Here is a 23,664-nt window from a genome sequence, read left to right as displayed (position 1 = left end):
CCTCGAGTCTGACATTTCAAATCGTTGTTCTTTAATGTCATCTTTCACCAAAGAAATCTGTATTCAAAGATAGATACGTGGTTAAGAAATTCAACTGGACGTTTTTGAGAGAATACCTTGCACTGTCATGCAAGTACATTTTATTTTGATTTAGCTTATTTTCTGCATTAAAATGGAAATACATTTTTATAGTAACTGCAATATTTGCGCGGTAAGTAATTATTTCTGTTCGACAGATATTTATTCAACGCGCTCTTGATATTTTTTAAAGATTACTAAAGATAAATTATTTTTATATGAAAGCCACGCTTTATCATGACCCGAAGACCACTCGAGAATAAGGGTTAATGAGTGTACGCAAATCGCAGAAACAACAGTTTGTGGAAAAAATGGGGTAGAAATGGATGCCTTAAGGGCGGTACAACAAGAAGTTGTTTGCACCTGACTTGAAGACGACCATATTGTAGTCAGCTTGAAATCAAGCCAGATGAGCAAAGTTCCACCTTTGTTCATAGAATTTACGTTTATAATAAAACCACATTTGGTAGGTGCACGGCACAATCACGTTGACATACCGGTTCTCGCCAGATCACCGAAGTTAAGAAACGTTGAGCCTGGCAAGTACCAGATATGTGACCATTTGGAAAAACTAAGCGCTTTATGTATCTTTTTTTTTTAAATTTTTTTACAAAGGCATCACCACATTATCAAGGCCCAGAGGCCACTCAAGGATAAGGGTTAAAGAGTGTACAGTAGAAATTGGTCAATATAGTAATCATTAGTAATGAAAATTTGGTAAATTTAATAACTTATATGGAACGGCTCATCAAGAACTTATTTACTTTAGACTTGAACACAACCATATTGTAGTCAGCCGGAAAGCAGGAAAACGGAAGACAATTCCACAGGCGTGCAGTTCTAAGAAAGAAGCTTTGTTCATGGAATCTACGTTTAGGTTTAGGCACAGATAAAGAGTGGGGGAAATTATTGATAGTGTTTACAGCTAGACGAGTGTTTCTTGTGAAAGTTTGGCGAGGGGGGACCATAGATTGAAGCTCAGTTGAACACTTTTACATTTTATTGTAAATTTCATTGCGATTATTTTCTGATAGTTTACATTTGGTGACATGAATAATAATAATAAAATATATAATTAAATATATAATAAAATTTATAATAAAATAATAATAATAAAATAATAATAAAATATATAATAAAATATAAAATAAAATAATAATAAAATATATAATAAAATAATAAAATAATAATAAAATATATAATAAAATATACAATAAAATTTATAATAATATAATAATAAAATATATAATAAAACAATAATAAAACAATAAAAAATATAATAAAATAATAATAAAATAATAATAAAATATATAATAAAATATTAATAATATAATAATAAAATATATAATAAAATAATAATAAAATAATAATACAACAATAATAAAATATATAATATAATATATAATAAAATAATAATGAAATAATAAAAATATATAATACAATCATAATAAAATAATAATAAAATAATAATAAAATGTATAATAAAATATATAATAACATATATAATAAAATATATAATAAAATAATAAAATAATAATAAAACAATAATAAAATATATAATAAAATATATAATAAAATAATAATAAAATAATAATAAAATATATAATAAAATAATAATAAAATATATAATAAAATATATAATAAAATAATAATAAAATAATAATAAGTATATAATAAAATTTATAATAAAATAATAATAAAATATATAATAAAACATTTAATAAAATATATAATAAATAATAATAAAATAATAATAAAATATATCATAGAATATATCATAAAATAATAATAAAATATATAATAAAATAATAAAAAATAATAAAATATATAAAAAAATAATAATAAAATATATGATAAAATAATAAGAAAATAATAAGAAAATATATATTAAAATAATAATAAAATAATAATAAAATATATAATAAAATAATAACAAAATATATAATAAAATATATAATAAGATAATAATAAAATAATAATAAAATATATAATAAAGTAATGAAATAATAATAAAATAATAATAAAATATATAATAAAATATATAATAAAATAATAATAAAACATATAATAAAATATATAATAAAATTCATAATCAACTAATAATAAAATATATAATTAAATATATAATTAAATAATAATAAAATAATAATAAAATAATAATAAAATATACAATAATATATATAATGAATAATAATGAAATAATAATAAAATATTAATAAAATAATAATAAAATATATAATAAAATAATAATAAAATATGTAATAAAATATATAATAAAATAATAATAAATATATATAATAAAATATATAATAAAATAATAATAAAATAATAATAAAATAATAATAAAATATGTAATAAAATATTAATAAAATAATAATAAAATATATAATAAATAATAATAAAATAATTAAAAAATAATAAAAAATATATAATAACATATATATATTTTTTTTTACACAGTGATCACCACTCATCAAGGCCCGGAAGCCACTCAGGGATAAGGGTTATTGCAAGTACATTACGTTAGTGTGGAGATTTGATGAAGTGTTTAATTAAAGGGGCGGTTCATTAGGAATTTGTTAACATTGGACTTGAAGACATCCAAGTTGTAGTCCGGAGGGAAGCAGGAAGACGGAACAGAGTTCCACAGGCGTGCAGTTCTAAGAAAGAAGCTTTGTTCATGAAATCCGCGTTTTGATTTAGGCACAGATATAGAGTGGGGGAAATTTTTCAGAGTGGATTCAGCTAGACGGGTGTTTTTCGTGAAAGATTGGCGAGGGGGGACCAGAGATTGGAGTTCAGACGAGCACCTGCCATGGAAATAATAATAAAATATATAATAAAATATATAATAAAATAATAATAAAATATATAATAAAATATATAATAAAATATATAATAAAATAATAATAAATATATATAATAAAATATATAATAAAATATATAATAAAATAATAATAAAATATATAATAAAATAATAATAAATATATATAATAAAATATATAATAAAATATATAATAAAATAATAATAAAATAATAATAAAATATATAATAAAATGATAATAAAATAATAATAAATATATATAATAAAATATATGATAAAATAATAATAAAATATATAATAAAATAATAATAAAATATATAATAAAATATATAATAAAATATATAATAACATATATATATATTTTTTACAAAGGCATCACCACATTATCAAGGCCCAGATGCCATTCAAGGATAAGGGTTAAAGAGTGTACAGTAGAAGTTGGTCAATATAGTAATCATTAGTAATGAAAATTTGGTAAATTTAATAACTTATATGGAACGGCTCATCAAGAACTTATTTACTTTAGACTTGAACACAACCATATTGTAGTCAGCCGGAAAGAAGAAAAACGGAAGACAATTCCACAGGCGTGCAGTTCTAAGAAAGAAGCTTTGTTCATGGAATCTACGTTTAGGTTTAGGCACAGATAAAGAGTGGGGGAAATTATTGATAGTGTTTACAGCTAGACGAGTGTTTCTTGTGAAAGTTTGGCGAGGGGGGACCATAGATTGAAGCTCAGTTGAACACTTTCCATGAAAATAACGATACATCAGAGACAAACTCGCGACATCTCTTCTGTGAGATAGAGGTTGCACGGAGGAGAAAAGGACATCTCCTACGAGGCTACGAAGTCTATTTTGAACTCTATCAAGGCAGGACAAGTCCTTTCTAGCAGCTCCTGCCCAGATGTGGCAACAGTATTCCATCCTTGGACGTACCTGGCTCTTATATAGATAGAGAATAGCATCAGCAGTGAGATATCTACTGGATCGATAGAAAGATCCCACCATTTTTCCAGCGGCCTTGGCAACAGATTTGATATACGTGTTCCATTTAAGATCAGGAGTAATGGTCAAGCCCAGAAGCTTGTCAAAACTTGAGGCCTCCTGAAGACGAGAGCCATTCATTTCAATTGATGACAAATGTGGATTAGAATGTTGATGATGTAAAGAGAGAAGCTTGGTTTTAGATGCATTAAAAGTAACCAGCCACTCCTTTCCCCATTGTACTACGTGCTCAAGATCAGAGGAGAGAGAATTGGAGAGAACTTGGTCGTTTACTGTCTTAGATGTGGTACCATAAATGGTAGTGTCGTCAGCATAAATGTCTACAAATGATGTAAGGATATGATCTGGGAAGTTTGGGCGTGGGGCCAGCACCCTTACCCCGAAAAAATTACTCCTCGGTACAAAAGCATCTACAAAGTTGTGGATGGCTTGTGCCCCCCCCCAGGGCTCAAGGTTATGGGATGGGTGGACATGTGGTAAGAGAGGGAGAGTTTTAATAGTCGTTCTAGCTAAACGAGTGTGTATTTAATCAGTTAGACAAAGGAAGGGACCAGAGATTGAAGCTCAGACGAGCACTTGCCGTGAAAATAAAGATAGAGCAGAGACAGGGTCGAACCGTCTCTTCTGTTGGAAAAAACTTGTAGGGAAGAAAAAAGGAAATCACTTACTAGGTTTCGAAGCCGGTTTTGAATTTTGTCAAGGAAAAATAGGCTACTTCGAGCAGCTCTCACCTTGATATGTCAACAGTACTTCATTTTAGAGCGTATCTGGCTCTGATACATGTAGAGGATTGCGTCGAGAGTTAAATACCTTCTAGGGCGGTAAAATGATGCAGCCATTTTTTCGGCGAACTTGGAATGTATTTGAAGTAAGTCTTCAGTTTCAGGTCATGACACAAACACAAAATTTTGTCAAATCACGAAGCTCGTTTTAAATGAGAGTTATTTATATAATTTGGAGCCAAGTGGATCTGAGAGCCGTTATGGTGAAAAAAAAAGCTTATACATTTTTATTTCAGTATGGTTTCTATTAATACTATTTATAGTAAAATTTTTATTAATACCTCGTGTAAAATGATTTTTTCCTACATATTGATAAAAATTTGACTATATTTTAATTGATACAACTTACATATTATGATTTTAATTTTAAAATTTAAGCACATACTAAGTTACAGGGTTGTATAAAAGATACTATAATATTATTGAAAATGGACAAATGAAAATTATTACCAAAAATAGTTGGCAAGTAATTGTTGACATTGCACTGAAAAACTATGTATATCAAATCTGTTTTCAATATGAAAATTATTTTGTGAAACAGTGTACCAGTGGCTTCGACTTTATTATAATATATGCACAATTACGAGGTTCTATCAATCGTGCAACTCACAAAACGTCCGTTATGTAAATTCTGGAGGAAAATTATCAAGCAAAAAAAAAGAAAAAACATAAATAAATAAAGGAGAAAAACATTTTTGATGCATTTCTCACAGAAAATATTTCCCTTAAGAACGTGAATTCCATTTATAATCAACCGGCCATTTTGTATCTTTCGTGTGGATCTATATAGATAAATACGATTAGCATTACAAACAGTGCAGATAAGATACAGCTATCAACATGTATAAAATATATTTCTTGTATTATTAAAAAAATATTGTAAAAGTATCATTATATCAGAATGCACACTCATTTCAATTCAGAGATACCAAAGGTATATGTATATACCAGTAAAGACACCGGACGTTACCCGGGATTATATGGGGCTTAAGGAATTTTCAACACTTCCAATACTTTTAAAGTCATTGACATCGGTTAAGATTACCCATTCCTCAATAAATTGATTGAGTGCCTGCTCTAGTCGGGGACCCAGCGCCGTGCGCATAGAAGGATAGAAGGACGTTAACACGCTTCGTCGCAGTGGGTGACTTATTCTACAATACATTGTCGTTTAGATTACGCTGTAGAATACTTACTATTAATTTTTATAAAGTAATTGTAATATCATAGATTTACTTAATTTTAAAATGCAAAAGTAAAGTATCATGGTTCAATTGTATTATAAACAAACCATTTATTTAGAACGCTATTATAGATAAGAGGGTTTCGGAGTCCATAGGAAACGAACACATATACAGAAAAATTATTATATATATATATATATATATATAATAAGAATTTATATATATATATATATACATAGTTATATATATATATATATATATATAATAAGAATTTATATATATATATATTATTTTATTTTATCGACAATTCCTTTCTGTTGCAAGTTTAGAATATAATTGTATATAATACCAACTCTATTATAATCTCAGCTCAATGAATTTTCAAAAGAGTTTTCAGAGCATATATACGTAAATTGAATAAAATCACAACCTACATGAATAGAAATTCACTTATTTTGGCGTTAAGCTCTTACAGCTGTTTCGTGAAATGATGGACAATTACCCCTCGTCCATAGAACTGTAAATCTTCCATCTAGTCACTCCTCAGAGACGCTTACAACTATTCCCAACAAGTTCTTCAATCCGTTGTGAACACGTTTATTAAAACTCTGAGGAGTGACTAGATGGAAGATTTACAGTTCTATGGACGAGGGGTAATTGTCCATCCTTTCACGAAACAGCTGTAAGAGCTTAACGCCAAAATAAGTGAATTTCTATTCATGTAGGTTGTGATTTTATTCAATTTACGTATATATATATATATATATATATATATATATATATATATATATATATATAAAGTCCTTGATAGCCACTCGAACGAGTAACGGGGCTGTTACCACAAACGAACAGCTAAACGCTCAAGATTATAAGTAAATAAATAGGAGGAAAGAAAAGAAAAAGTCTCTTGGTTCCAGAACCTCCTCCCCGTGAATATGCAATAGTTTCACTTAATGGGCCGAACAGAAAGAATTATAAGCAAGAGGAAGAAAACAAAGCAGGAGAAGCCACACTCGCTATCGTAACAAAGGACGTAAACTGTGGTTTTTATTTCAAACGTTGTATTAGAAATCCAAGTCACTAGTTCATATCAGAATACGAATTATAAAAAAAATGAGAGTAAAAACAAACAATACTCGAAAAAAAACAACAACAAGCAAACATGTTATTGTCAACAACCTTCAGTGAAGGGCGCTATCGTTTTCCTCTCTTTCTTTATTTTCCTTCTCTAACTTAACTTCGCATTCGTTTTTTTAGGCCGAGATATATCTTGTTTCGATTGATACGCCGTTTCTTCATCTTTTTATTTCAGGATGTTTTACAGACATGATTCTACGGAACATGTTGACATAAACTAACTGACTAGTGGAACTCACTAACTGACTCTATCTCTCCGGACTGATGGATTACTGTCAAGCAATAGGCATGCACTAAGTATATCAGAATCTTTGGCACCCCTGACACGAAACTACGAATAAAATATAAAAAAAACTCGTAAATTCTCTATTAAAAGTGGGTTGTTCTTTTTCTATATGGATTATACTTCCAAAATAAATTAAAGTTGTATAAAAAGTAATAGAAATATTATTATTATTTTATTTAAAAAAAAAAACAGTAATGAAATTAATTCAATTTTATGAGTTCAGTAGTTTTCAATTCTTAAGCTTAAAAAAATCTATCAAAATTTTTCTATTGATTCTATTTTTACGATATTTTCAGGGTCAATGTGAAATTTTATGCTCTTTCCAAAAAACAGGATATAATATTTTAGACAAACGTTTTTTTTTTAAATTCACGCCCCCATTTTGAAATGTCTATTAAAAAGTAAATAATTTATTTACTCACCAAAGTTTTATATATCACAAATTGAAGATAAAAGATCAATAAATAATATATTCAAATTTAAAACAAGAAAAAGTAGTGTTTTTTTTAGAAATTTACCATAAATCCGAAGTTTAAACCTTTTTTAAAAAAAAAAAAAAACACGTTTTTATTTTTTAATGAAAACTTTGTCCTTACTCCTTTAATTGAAAAAATAATTAGGGTTTGAATTACATTTTTCGAGTAGTTATAAACTTGAAAAGATAGGGGGTCGAATTAATTCACGCCCCCAATTTTGAATTGTCTATTTAAAAGTAAATAATTAATTTACTCATCAAAGTTTTATATATCACAAATTGAAGATAAAAAAATCAATAAATAATATATTCGAATTTAAAACAAAAAAAAAAAGAAGTGTTTTTAGAAATTTACCGGTACAGTCCGAAGTTTAAACCGTTGTATTTTTTATTGTTTTTTTTTTAAATGAATCCTTGGACCTTGTCCCTTTAATTGAAAAAAAATATGGTTTAAATTACATTGTTCGAGTAGTTATAAGCTTGGAAACACAAGGGGTCGAATTATTCAATATTTTTCATGGAGTTTCTGACACACCTAGGTCTGCACTGCTACTTATCCTTAAAATGTGGTCGGGAAAGGGCATTATTTCCTCCTCAACCGTGTCATAAACACGCACCACACCCAATTATATAGGAGTGAATTAGTCAATTCTACACGTAAAAGTGGCTGACGCAATTCAGGTTTTTCTTGATGACACGCGATGAGAGAATGCCCTGGGTTTAGCCAGGGTCAAGGAGTGAATTCTCTGGTTTTGACGATTTCCTGTATCATCGATCGGAATAACATTTAATAATAATTTAAAAACAATTTTTTCATTCAAATCTCAAAGCTAATAACCCTACGAACTCCAAGGCCAAATATGATCTCATCATTGCAATCAAAGGCTCAACTCTTTCTGAGTTGACGTTGTTTTTGGTATCAATCGAAATGACATTCCCCCATTTGCGCGAAGAAAAAAAATCTTTAAAAACAATGTAAAAAAGATATATCCAACGAAATATAACCGAGCATCAAAGGAACGCTCGACTCCATCAGCGCGTCCAACTCCATTACTCAGAGGTTAAATGATAAACGGATTGTCTTTTAACTTTATTTTGTGCGGAATTAAATCTTTAATCTAAACAATTATTTATTTGTCATTCTTGCTAGTGAGTTAGTTCAATTCCATTTAGTAACCCTCAAACACACATCAATTGAATTTCCCAAGCGAATTAAAACCTTCCCTTCTACCCGGAAATATAATCAGCAATTATTATTTTTCATTCTCCCATGGATTTTGTCTCAGTTTTTTATCGAGCCAAGCACACACACTAGCCCTTATAATTATTAGTTGACATAATGCTCATGTTAATCAGGGCCGTGTGTATTATGACAATTAGTTTGGCTTGGAGTTTGAATTTCTCGGGACTAGCCACATTGAGGGGGCACTAAAGCTCCGCTAAAACGATCACGTAACACACACACACACACACACACACACACACACATATATATACAAATTTGTAGTATTCCAAATTATACTACGAAAATATTGTCTATTGTAATTTTAATACAGAGCGTACACAAATGAGATGCATAAATAACTATCACTAAATACACAGAAAGAAATATTGAGCTACATAGTTCAATCCAAATAATAAAATTGCACAGTAGAGACAATCTTTCATTTTCTCCTACAGTCTAGGATTGCTCGGTAATCAGTATTTTTCTATCCATGTTTCTTTATCCATGTTTCTTTTTTACTTAACGTTTCACAGAACCGCTGCACATTTAAATTATTATGAGTTCCTTTCTCACGTCATAACAGCAACGATTATATATTACTATTGGGGCACCGGCTTTGCCCGGTCTTAAATTAACCATTACATATTTATACAAATATTTATATTTGTCCAAATTTCATATATAATATTATAGGACTCGTGATTACAAAAGTAAAAACAAATGTATTTGGGCGCCATCAGCTAGTAGCAGAACCGAAAGCAACACTGTAGCATTCAAACCTCCTGACGTTACCACTGTACCAACGTCGTACATATATGAAGCGATAAAAATTAAAAATCAACTATATAATATAAATGTACAAAATGAATAACGATTTTTTCAGTTTTGACCCATTTTTGACCCCTTGAAAATTATTTTCACCGGCTAAAAACCATTAAAAGCATAGTCCATAAAAATAGAATCATTTAGAGCCCTTAGCTCCGCGCGGCGACTTTTAATTTCGACAGTGATGGAGTTTGGAAACATGGAGACAGACAGACGGGCATATAGACTTTTATAAATCAGATGATAATGATATTTGAAAACATTATTTAGTGTTGTCAGATTCGCTAAATTAGCGAATTCAGCTTTTTTGGGCTTCAAAACTTGTATTTACCCATTTTGGGTCCAACAAAGCAAGGCGCAACCAGAATAGAAAACAGTTCGATATTAGTTAATTAATATTTTTTAAATTTCAGTTTGTTTCATAATCATTAGACACCTCTTAAGCAAGAGCCCCGCATTTGTCTATCTTCTTAAGCACCGACAAGCTGAGGCATTACAATTTAGGTTCTAGAATCAAACCTATGTAATCGATTATGATTAATATGGAAAATAAGGATTCTAAACATAACAAAATAAGATCATTGTATCTTGATGTTAAATTTTGTAAGACATCTTAACGTATTATGCGGCAAACAAGAACCAGTTAGGTTAATGAGGGTTGATATAATTGATCTATTTTCATGTCCAGTTTAGGGCAAGATCATTAGCAAATCGGCATTTCTATCGGCTTTGTATCCATCTCAAGACGATATGGGTTTCTATTGCATATTTAATGCTAAGATATGATTGCAAAATGTAGTCATCTGAAATGCGTAAAATCTACATTTATTCCAGCAGTCGATTCAGGTTACATAGATACTAATAAAAGTCACACGCAGTCAACTAATGGAAAGGCGAGAAGAAAAGCCGAGATAATTGAGTTTGGAGAAAGTTTGTGTAACATATATGCTCAATAAAGAAGACGGCTATCTATGTATACTTGTAATGTTATCTACCACATGCAATTAAGTAAGAGGCGCGGAAAAGACGCAACACTGCTAGTAATAGGTAACGTGGATATCTGTGAAAGAGAAAGAGAGAGAGAGAGAGAGAGAGAGAGAGAGAGAGGGGGGGGGAGAGATAGACAGAGTGATTTTTGTCGAATGTGATTTCCCATGAATTCTAATCACTGTATTACTCGTTATTTACAGGTCTTTACTAGATATTCTATACTTTTTTTTATCTGTTTCATTGCATTTTCACCCTAAACAAGACAGTGCTACTTTGACATTGGGCTACTGTCTGGGGCATAATTTGCAGATATACTATGTAAGGAGTTGAACAGCAATACCCGAACTTCTGCATATAAGTACAATTAGGCAAGTAGAGACCCGGAATTCAAAAGTTCAGTAGTGTCAGTGGGGGAAAAACTATTATAGTAGAAAACTAAGGATCTCTATTGTGCAGAGGTGGGATTTAGTTGCTTTTCGGGGTTGTTGAGGGTATTTACGTCGAAGGGGTACACAGACTTGTAGTTCGCAGAGCACCTCCCAATCCAAGCCTTCTAAAGCATGTAGAGCGATGCAATATTTCGCTGATGTTGAATCCTAGTTGACAGTACGGGATTTATTAGGTTGGCGACTCCCTTTTGAACCATGTAAAAGAGCAGATGCTCTAACCCAAATGTGGCAATAATACTCCATACATGGGCAAATGATGGCCTTATAGTGGTACGAGATACACTCAAGTGTAAGTAACTTTCTAGCACGGTAGAGAGAGCCCATCTTCTTTGCAGTAGCTTTAGCAATGCCTTCAATGTATCCGTTCTGACACATTTTCTCTGTAAGCCGAGGAGTTTGAACGGAGTACTATTAGGTCATGTATCATTAGCCATGACTATTAGTGGTTGATAAAGTTTCTTGTAATTATTAAAAGAAAGAAGTTTAGACTTGAGAGCATTGTATATTACCATAAATGTATGCTCCTATTTCACACTATTTTAACTTACGATCCTCGAGGACAACCTGGATTCTCCTCTTATTTAAGACTAGCATGGATACCCGGAGTTGCCCAGGTGGGCATGAAGTTCGATTTTGAAATAGCTGCTATACTAAAGATATTGAACAACCCCCGGGAAATACCGAAAGAAGTGGGTGGCAACTTTCCCACCAGATATTTTGGCAGCCCGTGGGCTGGACCCCCACCCCCACCCCCGCATATTTTTTTATCAAAATAGCAGCGAATCCCCGTGCAATATCAAAAAATATATATATATTGCCGCGGTAAGCAAGCATGAACCTAAAACGCGAAAGAAGAGAAAAGTATTACTGCAAAACGCTATTGCCAATCCGACCCAGGACGACTTATGACGTTCTGACATGGAAAATAACGTTTTTAAACATACTTCCTTTTTGCTACGCGTGTGTGACTTGCGAAAATCTTGTCGCGAAAAGTGCTTTCCCTTGAAAGAAATTAAACAGTTGACCACACCAGAATTATTATTTTTCTTCTAATTTTCACATATTATGCGTCCGTAGGATTGATCTTTTAGATAGTATCAGTTTCGATCCGAGCCGCTGCGGCTGACAAAAAATTTTAGCGGACGTACGAACACACAAACAGCCGCAAAAATAAACTCACAAACAAATCGACGTTTGAAATTTATATAACAGAAGGATTTAATTATGTAAAGTATTTCTCAAGTAACACCATATAATCTGATTTTCACGAGAAGATTATCATGCGATACATATGCTTATGCTTTAGATATATCTACGGCTACTGCTCGAGCCTTCTCTTCCTTATCCAATGCATAATATATACTAATTTTCTGTATTTTTGAGATGAGGTTTTTTCATTTATTGAGATTGTCGGATTGACTTTCCCATCTTGGTTGTTATCGGCCGTTTCGGCCGTTTTGCCCTCCGGCCTTCATCAGGTGTTTTGTATCGAACTCGGGAACTGTTTGTTAGTCTCGAACCTGTTGCAGAAAGGTTTACAAGGGTGAAATATGCCGCCCCCTTAAAGTAAGGGTAGAAGAACACCGAAAAGCGGTAACTAAAGGGGAGACGAAAAAATCGGGTATAGCCAACCATGTCTGGACGGAGAGGGGGAACCATCCCCTCTATGGGATGAAGTAAAAATAATAAACAGAAAGACCCACTAGAAAGTGAGAAAACTTAAAGAAACAGCTCACATGCTCGGACATAACAACCTACTTAGCTAACCAAGCATAGAGCTGAATGCAATTTGGGCACCTCTGATAGAGAGAGAAAACCTTGGATAATAACATAGGTTTAACATTAACAGAAACCAACTAAGAATTGTCCTAGTGTGCTGAGTTCAATACTGAACGAAGGCAGTTAAAAAGTAACATTCAAAACAGAGAATCAGCAACTCATCTTGGTTGTTATAGTCACAACGTTTAGGTCGTTTTGCCCTCCGGCCTTCATCAGGTGTTTTGTATCGAACTTGGGAACCGTTTGTTAGGAGTCTCGAACCCAACCCTTTATTATTATTATTACGGCGGTACCGTTTTCGGACTCCAGCTAGGCTCTGGGGCATAGTTGCTGATTCTCTGTTTTTTGAATGTTGCTTTTCACTGCCTTCGTTCAGGATTTAACTCAGCACCATTAGGTAACTGTAAACTTTGATACAACGTCTAGGACCACTCGGCCATATGTCACTAGTTTCCCCAGCTCGATACAAAATACCTGATGAGGGCCGGAGGGCAAAACGGCCGAAACGTTGTGACTATAACAACCAACATGATATATACGTTCAGAGATTACAGTATGGATATCTGGAGTAGAACGGGCTTACCTAAATCCATTCTGTTATTCGAACAGATGGTTTAGCAGTTTGAGATGGTGGACTAAAGTTTGATTAATTAAGGACTTAAAGATTTAAGCGAGAAGAGAAAGAAAGCGAATGGGGCGATAATTTCAAGGGACAGTTCCTTCGTCAAACATTTTGTAAACTAGTATCACAGAAGCAGTTTTCCAGTAGTCAGGAACAACAGATTCGTTAAGGCATTTGTTGAAAAGTTTGGAAAGAGCTCTAGCAACCCAAACGGGGCATTTTCTAATTGTATAGCCGTAATGAGATCGAGTCCATATGCTTTTGAGGTGTCCAACTTTTTATAATATCAAGTTCTTGATAAGGGGTGATTATCTAGTGTGGTTTTTGTCTCCAAAAGAAAAATCTGAATGGGAGGTGTTTGAGACAAACCGATATGCAAGCAGGATAACCTTCTCGGTTGCCGTGCAAACAGCATCAAAATTGTTGAATAGTAAGAGAATTGATGATTGCCGATTATTTAGTACACTGTTATAAATTTTCGAGAAATCCCAATTCCTAATTTCTGGACTTCAATGCGGTTTCTGATGGTTTCAGTATATCTCTTTTAGCTGCGGCTATTTTTATCCGACAATTACTTCTAGCTTTAATAAACATTTGTCCAATTGAAGTAGACTTGTGTCGAATTAATCTGCGTTATGCATGCTGCCTTGTGGAAATGGCAACTGCCCATGTAGAAATAAATTATTGGGGTGAAAAGCTTGCTATAGATCTTACGTGTGAGCCCATACAATTTTATTGCCGCTTTGACATATTCAGTGCTCTTATCCGAAGGAAGAGAAAGTATATTTTCTCATGGAACATCTCTGATCTGATTACTGATGGCTTCCGAGTTTGCTTTATTGTAATACCTTGTCGTTTTGAGCAATGACTCTTCATCTTGGGGTCAAGAGTTTAGAGTAATGTCTATCATTATACCCAGCGTGATGGACATTTCCGAGATGGCAATGGACATTTGTTACATACTCCCAGGAACTGTTGTCAAAAATAGGTTTATACTTAATAGTTAACTTCTGCGCAGCTGCCATTGCTCAAAGGCAGCACGCATACCGTAAACTTACTCGGCATAAATCCAGTACAAATAGACAAAAATATATAGACGCTAGAAGTAATTTAAAGAAAGAAATAGCCACAGCCAAGAGAGAATATACCGAAAACACCAGAAAACTCATTAAACGCAGAAATTAGGAACTTGTTACTTCTGGAAAATCTATAACAGATTAGTAAATAATAGGCAATCGACAACCTCTCCACTATCCAACGATATCTAAGTTGATGTACGGCAACCAAGAAGGCTAATCTGCTAGCCTGTCGGTTTGCCTCTAATACTACTTTGAATCCAACAAATCACCCCCTCCCAGCTTTTCCTCTGCGGACAGAAACCGAACTAGATCATCTGAAAATCAGCCCTGCTCAAGTATATGATATGATAAACTCCTAGACACCCCAAAAAGCACGTGGAACTCATCACATTCCGGGCGTACCATTAAAAATGTTCTCTTCAAAGTTTTCAACAAGTGCCTTAACGAATCTTGCTGTCCTGACTGCTGGAAAATTGCTTCTGTGGTATTATGAGAACCCTGGTGAAAGAACTGACCAATTAAATTATTGCCCCCATTAACTTCCTCCCTCTTTTCGACGAAATATTTCAGTCCATGAATAATGAAGCTTTGGTTCACCACTTTACAGCTGCAAAACGTCTGTCCGACCAACAGTACGGGTTTATCAAGTCCGTTCTACTGCATATATACAAACTGTAATCTCTGAACGTATATATCATGCATTGAATAAAGCAGGGGAAACTAAGATATCTCTATGTCTTTAACAGGGAATGGAATAGTGGTCTTCTCATGAAAATCAACTCCCATGGTATTACTGAACGAATATTTAACATAATTAAACCCCTTTTAAATAAGAAAAGAAACAGGTTGTCGTCGATGATCGTATGTTAAAACAATATGATATAAATGTATATGCACCTAAGGGGTACATACCTTAGACCTTTAATATTCCTAATGACCTCTCTGATGAAATTTTCTCTGATAGGGGTATATTTGCTGGTGACACCACGCTCTATCACATACATAAGGGGGAAACGAATGAACATGTACCCATGGCAATAGCAGAAGCACTAGAGGAATATTTCCAGTCTATAGTGGAATGGGGACATAAATGGATAGCCGCATTCAATGCTGACAAGACTAAGCTTCATTACTTTAATAACTACAAGAAAATTTCTCTACCACTAATAGCTATGGTTAATGATACATTACTTGAAAGTACTTCGTCCAAACTCCTCGGCTAAACATTCACAGAAACCATGAGTTGAAATGGATATAGAAAGGGCATTGCTAAGGCTGTTGCAAAGATGATGGGCTCTCTATACCATGCTAGAAATTGTCTTATGCTTGAGTGTATATTGTACCTCTACAACACCACCATTCGCCATGTAAGGAGTATTGTTGTCTCATTTGGGCCGGTGTATCTGCTACTCGTCTCTGTTTCACTTTGACAGAGTTCAAAAGAGAGTCCCCAAGCTGAATAGCCTTGCATTATCAGCTAAGCTTCAACCGCTGTTTGACAAGTATGTTAATGGTGGGTGCTCCGACGAATTGCAAGTGCAAACCTCGACAGAAATACACCCGATAATCCACAAAAGTAGCAAAATCCCATCTATACACAATAGAGATCCCTAGATGCAAGAAAACCTTCTACTTTAATATTTTATTTCTTGCTTGAATTTGGAAATAACTTTGAAGTTTCTGCTTCCCTGACTGTACAGACATGCTGAAGTTTCAGTGTAATGTAAATAAATATCTTGCTGCTCAATTCCCTACTTAGTATCATACTAATTATGACCCAGATAGTAGCCCCTACACCAGAGTGGCACTGTGCCTTGTTTGGAGTGAAAATACAATAAAAAAAGGCGTTGATTATGTGTGGATGGTTTACTGCAGAGAAGTTATACGTGTTCAGCAGGACTTTGTTCTGTTTTACACACCCGGGTAACTGAAAGGTTTCTGTCTGAAAACTTCTACAACTTTCTCATTCTCAACATTTGCCCAGATCTCGCCTTATTACAAAATTTTTAAATGATATGCAAAATGCAGAAACAAACGTAACCACCCACAACAGCGAAAACTAGTTGATTGCCTAGATATCACTCAGGACCCACCTAGGAGCCATTGTGTCGACTCATCGTGGCTTTTTGGAGTAAAATATATTTAGGCTAAAGATATAGTTTTGATTTTGAAAATAAAACATTTGCCAACGCATTGTGGATTTATTTTTCTTTGAAAATGGCTGTCGAACTGGTCCTAAAAAATCTATAATATTTTAAAACGTATTTTATTTTCACAAGAAGTTATAATTATGTGACTTATAATCTTTGTAATATTCATTCATGCAATTTGCTGCATACACACACACATTCATCACTTATGTACAATCGTGAAGTAAAGGTATGATAGAGAAATATAAGTTCTTCCTTTGTTATCAATCGCATATGTTTCTTATGTCTACTGTTTAAATTATATAAGTTTGATTCTATAATCTTTTGCAATTTGCAATAATAATCGCCGAGAACTCATTCCACAGCATATTTTAGATTAAGACGGGTAGTTCATATGGACGATAAATATGTAAATACTGGGCCGTAAGGCATTGGAGATCGACCCAGTGGCAATACAAAGATCGCAGAAAGATAGAGAGAGAGAGAGAGAAGAAAGGAGAGATAGAGAGAGCATACTGAGCCAATGAAAATCAGTTAATAACAGTCGTGTCTGTCCACAAATTAAAATCGCATATTCTTATGAAATTGTACGACGAAAATTATTTTCTTTCAATAGTAAGAGTACAGTAAAGAAAATCAATAAAGACAAAAATATAAGTAACGAGTGAAACTTGGTAAGCTGTTTTAAAGATTACTACGTAAGTTTAATTAGAAAACTTGGGAAAACCAAATAATGTAATATTGTAATATACAGGGTGTTTCAAAGGTCTTGGGAACATAAAGATTTTTAATAACTCAAAAACTATTAGGAGTTAAAAAATGAAATTGGCACCGTTGGAAAGGTTAAAGTTTCAAGTTTTGTGGGGAATCTTCAAACTTTCTCAATATGAGCACCATTCGTCACACGGCAGACATCTAGTCGATAGTCCATTTCCTGCCAAACGCGTTCCAGCATCTTGACGTCAATGGTTCCCACAACTGCCGTTATTCGAGTCTTTAGTTCGTCAATATCTCTTGGAAGGGGCGGCACATAGACTTGTTGCTTGACAAAGCCCCAAAGGAAAAAGTCACACTCAGTACCCCATATGCGAGTGCTATGCTTGTTAACTTTGCCATTCAGATAGAAGGTCGCCTCATCGCTAAAAACAAGCCGGTCATCAAAGCCGTTATCTTCCAACTTCTCTTGCATTGCAATGCAAAAGTCACGGCGAAGTGGCTTATCAGTGTCCTTCAACTTTTGGACCAACTTGAGCTTGTAAGGTACCATTTGCAGTCGTTTCCTTAAGACACGCCAGACAGTTGCTGGAGCAAGCTGAAGTTCCCTGCTGGCTCTTCTCACTGATTTACGGGGGCTCTGCTGAAAGGCTTCCGGACTTGCTCAACTGCATCTTCTGAAGTTGAAGGGCGACCTGTTCGCTTACTTGGGCACAAACACCCATCTTTCACAAATTTAGCATGCCATCTGACAATGGGTTTCCTTTCAGGGACTTCTTTTTTAAATTTCCTGCGAAATGCACGCTGAACACATGTCCACGATTCAGTCTTTGCAAATTGGAGGACGCAAAACGCCTTGTCTTGTTTAGAGAACGCCATTACTGCACATGGAACGATAAGACGAAAATCATTAGTATGACCAAAAACTTGATTAAGCAAGCTTTAAAATGACACCAGTTTCATTTTTCTACCTGGAATAGTTCATGAGATATACGCATTTGTAATGTTCCCAAGACTTTTGAAACACCCTGTAGTTTTAAATTAAATGATTAAAATATTTTTCTAAGACTTTCATAGTTAATGCAACATTTTCATAGAAGAAGGCTTAGTGATGTGACCAAGCTTCTCTATTCATAATTCACGCCATTTTTAGAAATTAACATAAATTCAAATTTTACAGACGTCAACGACATCGGACGTGTACATTACCTCTCCACGAGGGGATGAACACTTAGGTTAATACAACCATTCCATCCATCCAGCGCGGCCGTAGCCGAGATTGAACTCACTAAACGAGTTTGTAGTGTAATTCAAATCTTGTCGAGATACCACCATTAAGAACATATAAAGTAAAAAAAAAAAAAAAATTCTTGAAATTAAAAACATTAATTACAAACGAAATGCATTGCTTATATCTTGTATAATATGTATTCAAATGTTGGAGAAATAGTAGATTTTTAGAAGTTATTTATTTTACCAATTCTTAGTAAATATTATTATAGAATGCTTTCAATCACAATATGAGTATATTGTTTTTTTTTCTTATAGAATAGCCAATCACTCTAGATATTGTTTGCAAATGGCGAAGAATTACTGAACAATGTCTTTCCAAATAATTTCCCATGTGATATAAGATTGAGGTTTAAAGAAGTGTCCATAATATATGTAAATGCATTTATGCATTCCTGCATCAGGTTAAAACATATTGAGACTGCAAGTGCATTAAAATAGGAAATGGAGGATTGATGAAGCGACCATTTTCTTTCAAAATGTCACTTTAGCAGACTCCATTAAATACTTTCATTAACCTGATTGATATGGAATGAAACCCGCAAGGAATTTTTGCTAAAACCAATTTGAACTGCATCAAAAGATTACGCTGCGTACAATTACATATTGCCCACGGGGTTACTGAATTTTCCCAACTCTGTTTAGAAGTGGTTATAACTTAATGAGCTTGACCGGCTTACAGCTATTTCTGGTATGTGGAACACATGTTAAAGTCCACAACCTTTTTAGATCATTAAAGTTTGCTGATGTGATTATATAAAATTTACTGCTATCTAAATGTTGTTTAAATCAAAAAAGTTTGTCATATTTTTCGCGTCCCGTCTTTGTTCGGTATAAAATATTAAAAGTTCCTTTTGTTGAAAAAAAAAAACAAAAAAAAACAGAAAAAAAAACTCTTAATAATTGTAATTTTGATAGTAAAAATGCGATCGAGTAATTGTTATGAATTACTTTTTGCAATAACTAAATAAAAGCAATATATATATATATATATATATATATATATATATATATATATATATAAATTTCACGCGTGCTATACGCTTTCTTCTATATAACTGCAAAAAGTAAATACATACCCTCACCAGTATTTTATCATAAACATTTTGAAACAAGCGTTCAATATTTTCAAGTAAATAAAATAGACTGCTCCTAGTTTGAAGGGGGATCTGGAATCCGCACCTCACAGTCTGAGCTCCGTACACTGTAGTTAAAAATAAGGGCTAAATCCCCAATCAATAAAAAAATTCTTATCGATACTACCCCCTAGTTGCAATATTACTACTACTGTAATGATTTAAGTTACAAAAATATTAATAGAAAGCCAGTTGCGTATTCACTTATTTGTTTTTAGTTCCTTTCTTTATAGTTAACGACAAGCGCGAACATATTGGTCTTATAACTACGTAAGTGTATGCGACATTCTTTCTATTCGTTGTCAAATGTAGACCACGCGTAATCTTTTAGCGTCTTCGTACGTTCATTCTCTCTCGCCTCGTGTTGTCACTTCTTCCTTCAAATTGTGTCACCCATTTTTATTTCATTAAAGCCGATGATCGCCATCAGTGGGGCTAAGAAAATTTTCTGAGACTTAACTCTTTCTTTATCTCTTACATAAACCAAATAAAAAACGGCAGATCTCGCAGTTTTAAAGCGTATTAAAGAAATAAATGTTCATGTTCATAGATTAAACATTACTTCGATAAACAGTGCAATAAAGAGAGAGAGAGAGATAGAGAGGGAGAGAGAGAGAGTATTCCTATCTATTACTCAGAGAGACATATAGAATACACAACGGACAAATATACATCTTGGAGCTAATTTCGCGTCCATCGATTTCAACGTACTTTTTTAATATTACATCATCTGATTACGATTCTTCCACATAAATGTCTAGTGTTGACATTCTAATGTTTATTAGTTTAACATCTTTATTAGTTAAACATAAATGTCGTCGTCATTATATTCCAGCCTCTATTATATATTTGCGTTCCAACTATTTAACCTTGCATTTAAACATCACGGGTCATGCATGCCTATGATTTAGCCTTGCACCACGTTTTGAAGATTTTGTATCACTTCGTCCCGCGTTGTTCACTTGACTCTAAAATTCGTACTAATTTATGTAACCGCCGTTTGATTTAAGTCCACACACCATGTAACCGTTCTTCACTTGTATAAAAATTATCCTTTTTTCTACGCCCATATGTAGATATCTATTTTTACTTAGTCACCTCTACTACCACCATCCTAGATGTTCATCATCCCCTATTAGCCCAACATGATATTTCTCATGAGATGTAAGTAAATCTTTCGATATCAACCGCATAATCGCTTCATGATATTAGTAGATTACAAGGGATCCTTGAACTCATCTTATTGTACCGTTGTTTCAGAGTTATTTTAATATCTTCGGAGATCTCAGATCTTCGCACAAAACAAAGGTTTCGTTTTCTTATAACATTTTGACAATTTACTAATTTGCCAAACTTCTGGGGCACATGCCTTCGACCTCTAGGCATTCAATGCACCCTCACACAATTTCTTAAATCATCGATATGAATTTCATTTAGTGGCAATAGATCATAGATTGATTGCCAATTAATCTAATTTGCGCTCATTACAATGACATAGGAAAAACAATAAATAGAAAACCCTACAATTTAAAATGTCTTATGTGATTCGTCAATGAATTTCACATAAGGTATCAATCCTTAGCTAATTTCTACATATGGACTCTTTGTGCAGACATCTGAACACTCCTGACACAAATCGCTAAAAAAACCCAACTCGATCTAACTGCGAATCCCCTTAATTAGAAGAGAAATTTTATCGGACTCTGCACGATTAACCTCACCCCGAAGCTATCTACATTGCACAGTAAAAATCTCAAAGCTTGGTTCACCTAGAATCACTAAACCAGTTCAACATCTTGCTCTGACACTATTCAAGGTTACTTAAAATGTTTATTAATTTAACTGTATCCATTATTCTACTTATACAACGATTCACGCACCGTAAAATCTTGTGCATCATTTAACTCCCAATCACGTGTTTATCGTGTTTATCGTTGCTTAATTGTACCTGGCCAATGATTTTATCAACTCGGTGAAAGTGTAGAAAGTTGTTCCTTGTTCATAGGTTTGTCAACATTCAAGCTCTGAATGACTACGTTTTCAACTAAATTCTAAAATTCATTCATACCAGCTTAGTTTAGTAGTTAAGACGTTCAAATAATTCACAAAATGATATAGCACTTTGCCATCACATATTTCCATGTGAGAAAACCATTATTTCTTCTGTGGGAATGAAAATTCCCAGGCTAATTCGATTGTCGCCCTTTAACTCAGAAGTGCGACCTAGCTACGTCATTTCATGTTCCCCATATTTCTTTCTCTTTTCCGCTGAACGCTCGACCAGTCAATATGTGACAGAAATCGCTCCTGGTGGAGCCTCGGCAACCCAGACAGCTTCACTGACTCACTCGTCAGCCTATTACCAATCGCAAGTAACGTTACTCATCTCACAACAAACTCTTATTCTTTCTATCACTTCTTCATGTATATTTATGCAAATAAATTGCATTTCTTTCGCTGATATATAACGGTATGTTTTCGTCCTCATTATGCGACCTTTTGCTTTTTTAATACTTCCATTTAATACATACACCATTACACATGGAGACGGGGTCGTCTATCACACAGCAAATTATCCCGACAACCAACACTTGTCTAAGTCGCTACCCGAAATCTAGTCTTTGAATTCCATATTACATATCTCAATTATTTCTATCAACTTTGCCAAACTTGCTCATAACAAATATGTGCTTCAGATTTTCCACAAATCAACATTTGACCGCAATATTACTCTGCCTAAACGACTGAATCCCACAGCAAACATCTCTCAACTTAAATTAATGTAAATATTTAACAACTCGCTCTTAAGAAATAATCATATCAACATAAAAAATTATAATTAAACAAAAGATTGTATTCTATTTCTATGTTGCAAAATACGACATTGAGAACAGTAACTTCCAATGTAGACACCCGCTAAAATAAACTCATTCTCTAGCATCAGAGGTGTACATTTCAACTTTCCAAAAGTTGAGATCAATTTAGGAGATACAAACATAGCCTGTTATTCTTGTGCAAAATTAGCATTAGCTCACTAGCTTCCGTAGACGATTTTTCCATCAAATGTTATTCTAACTTCACATCTAAACAAAACCTTCAAGATCGCTATAGTTATGAATTATGTGGCCACATAATGGATAGCTTCAGTTGTAGCAAGGACATCTCCAAAAAGCACACTACATTATTTTCGAGTAGCACTTACAACACCGAATGTATATTTGCCTTCTTCTGATTGAATTGCTACCTTTTAGAGTATCGTTTAGAAAACTAATTGCACCCAGTCCGGTACTCCATCATTCACATTGAATGGTTAGTCAACTCAATAAAACAATTCCTCATTAAATATTTACCTCTTTGGAGATTTCAATGTTCACATCGTTGAATGGTTAGTCCACTGTGGTTAAACGAATCAAGTGTTAAATCTGACACACTGCTGCCACAAACTCACTACTGCAAATCTCGACGCTCTGCTGTCCAAACTAACTCTATCTCACTATGCACTGCCCACAAGGCTTGCTAATTTTACATACAAATTCAAAATCTACATAATCTCTGAATAATCATTGTTTTTTTATATCCAACCAGAAGAAGCTCATTTGCATATTAGGTGACAATATGGAAAGCAGCCCATT

Source organism: Euprymna scolopes, chromosome 4 (genome assembly GCF_053919585.1).
Source record: "Euprymna scolopes isolate OS-2025 chromosome 4, ASM5391958v1, whole genome shotgun sequence".
In the NCBI taxonomy this organism is placed as follows: domain Eukaryota; kingdom Metazoa; phylum Mollusca; class Cephalopoda; order Sepiida; family Sepiolidae; genus Euprymna; species Euprymna scolopes.
The sequence above is the reverse complement of the archived record's forward strand: the minus strand, read 5'-3'. Positions refer to the sequence as shown.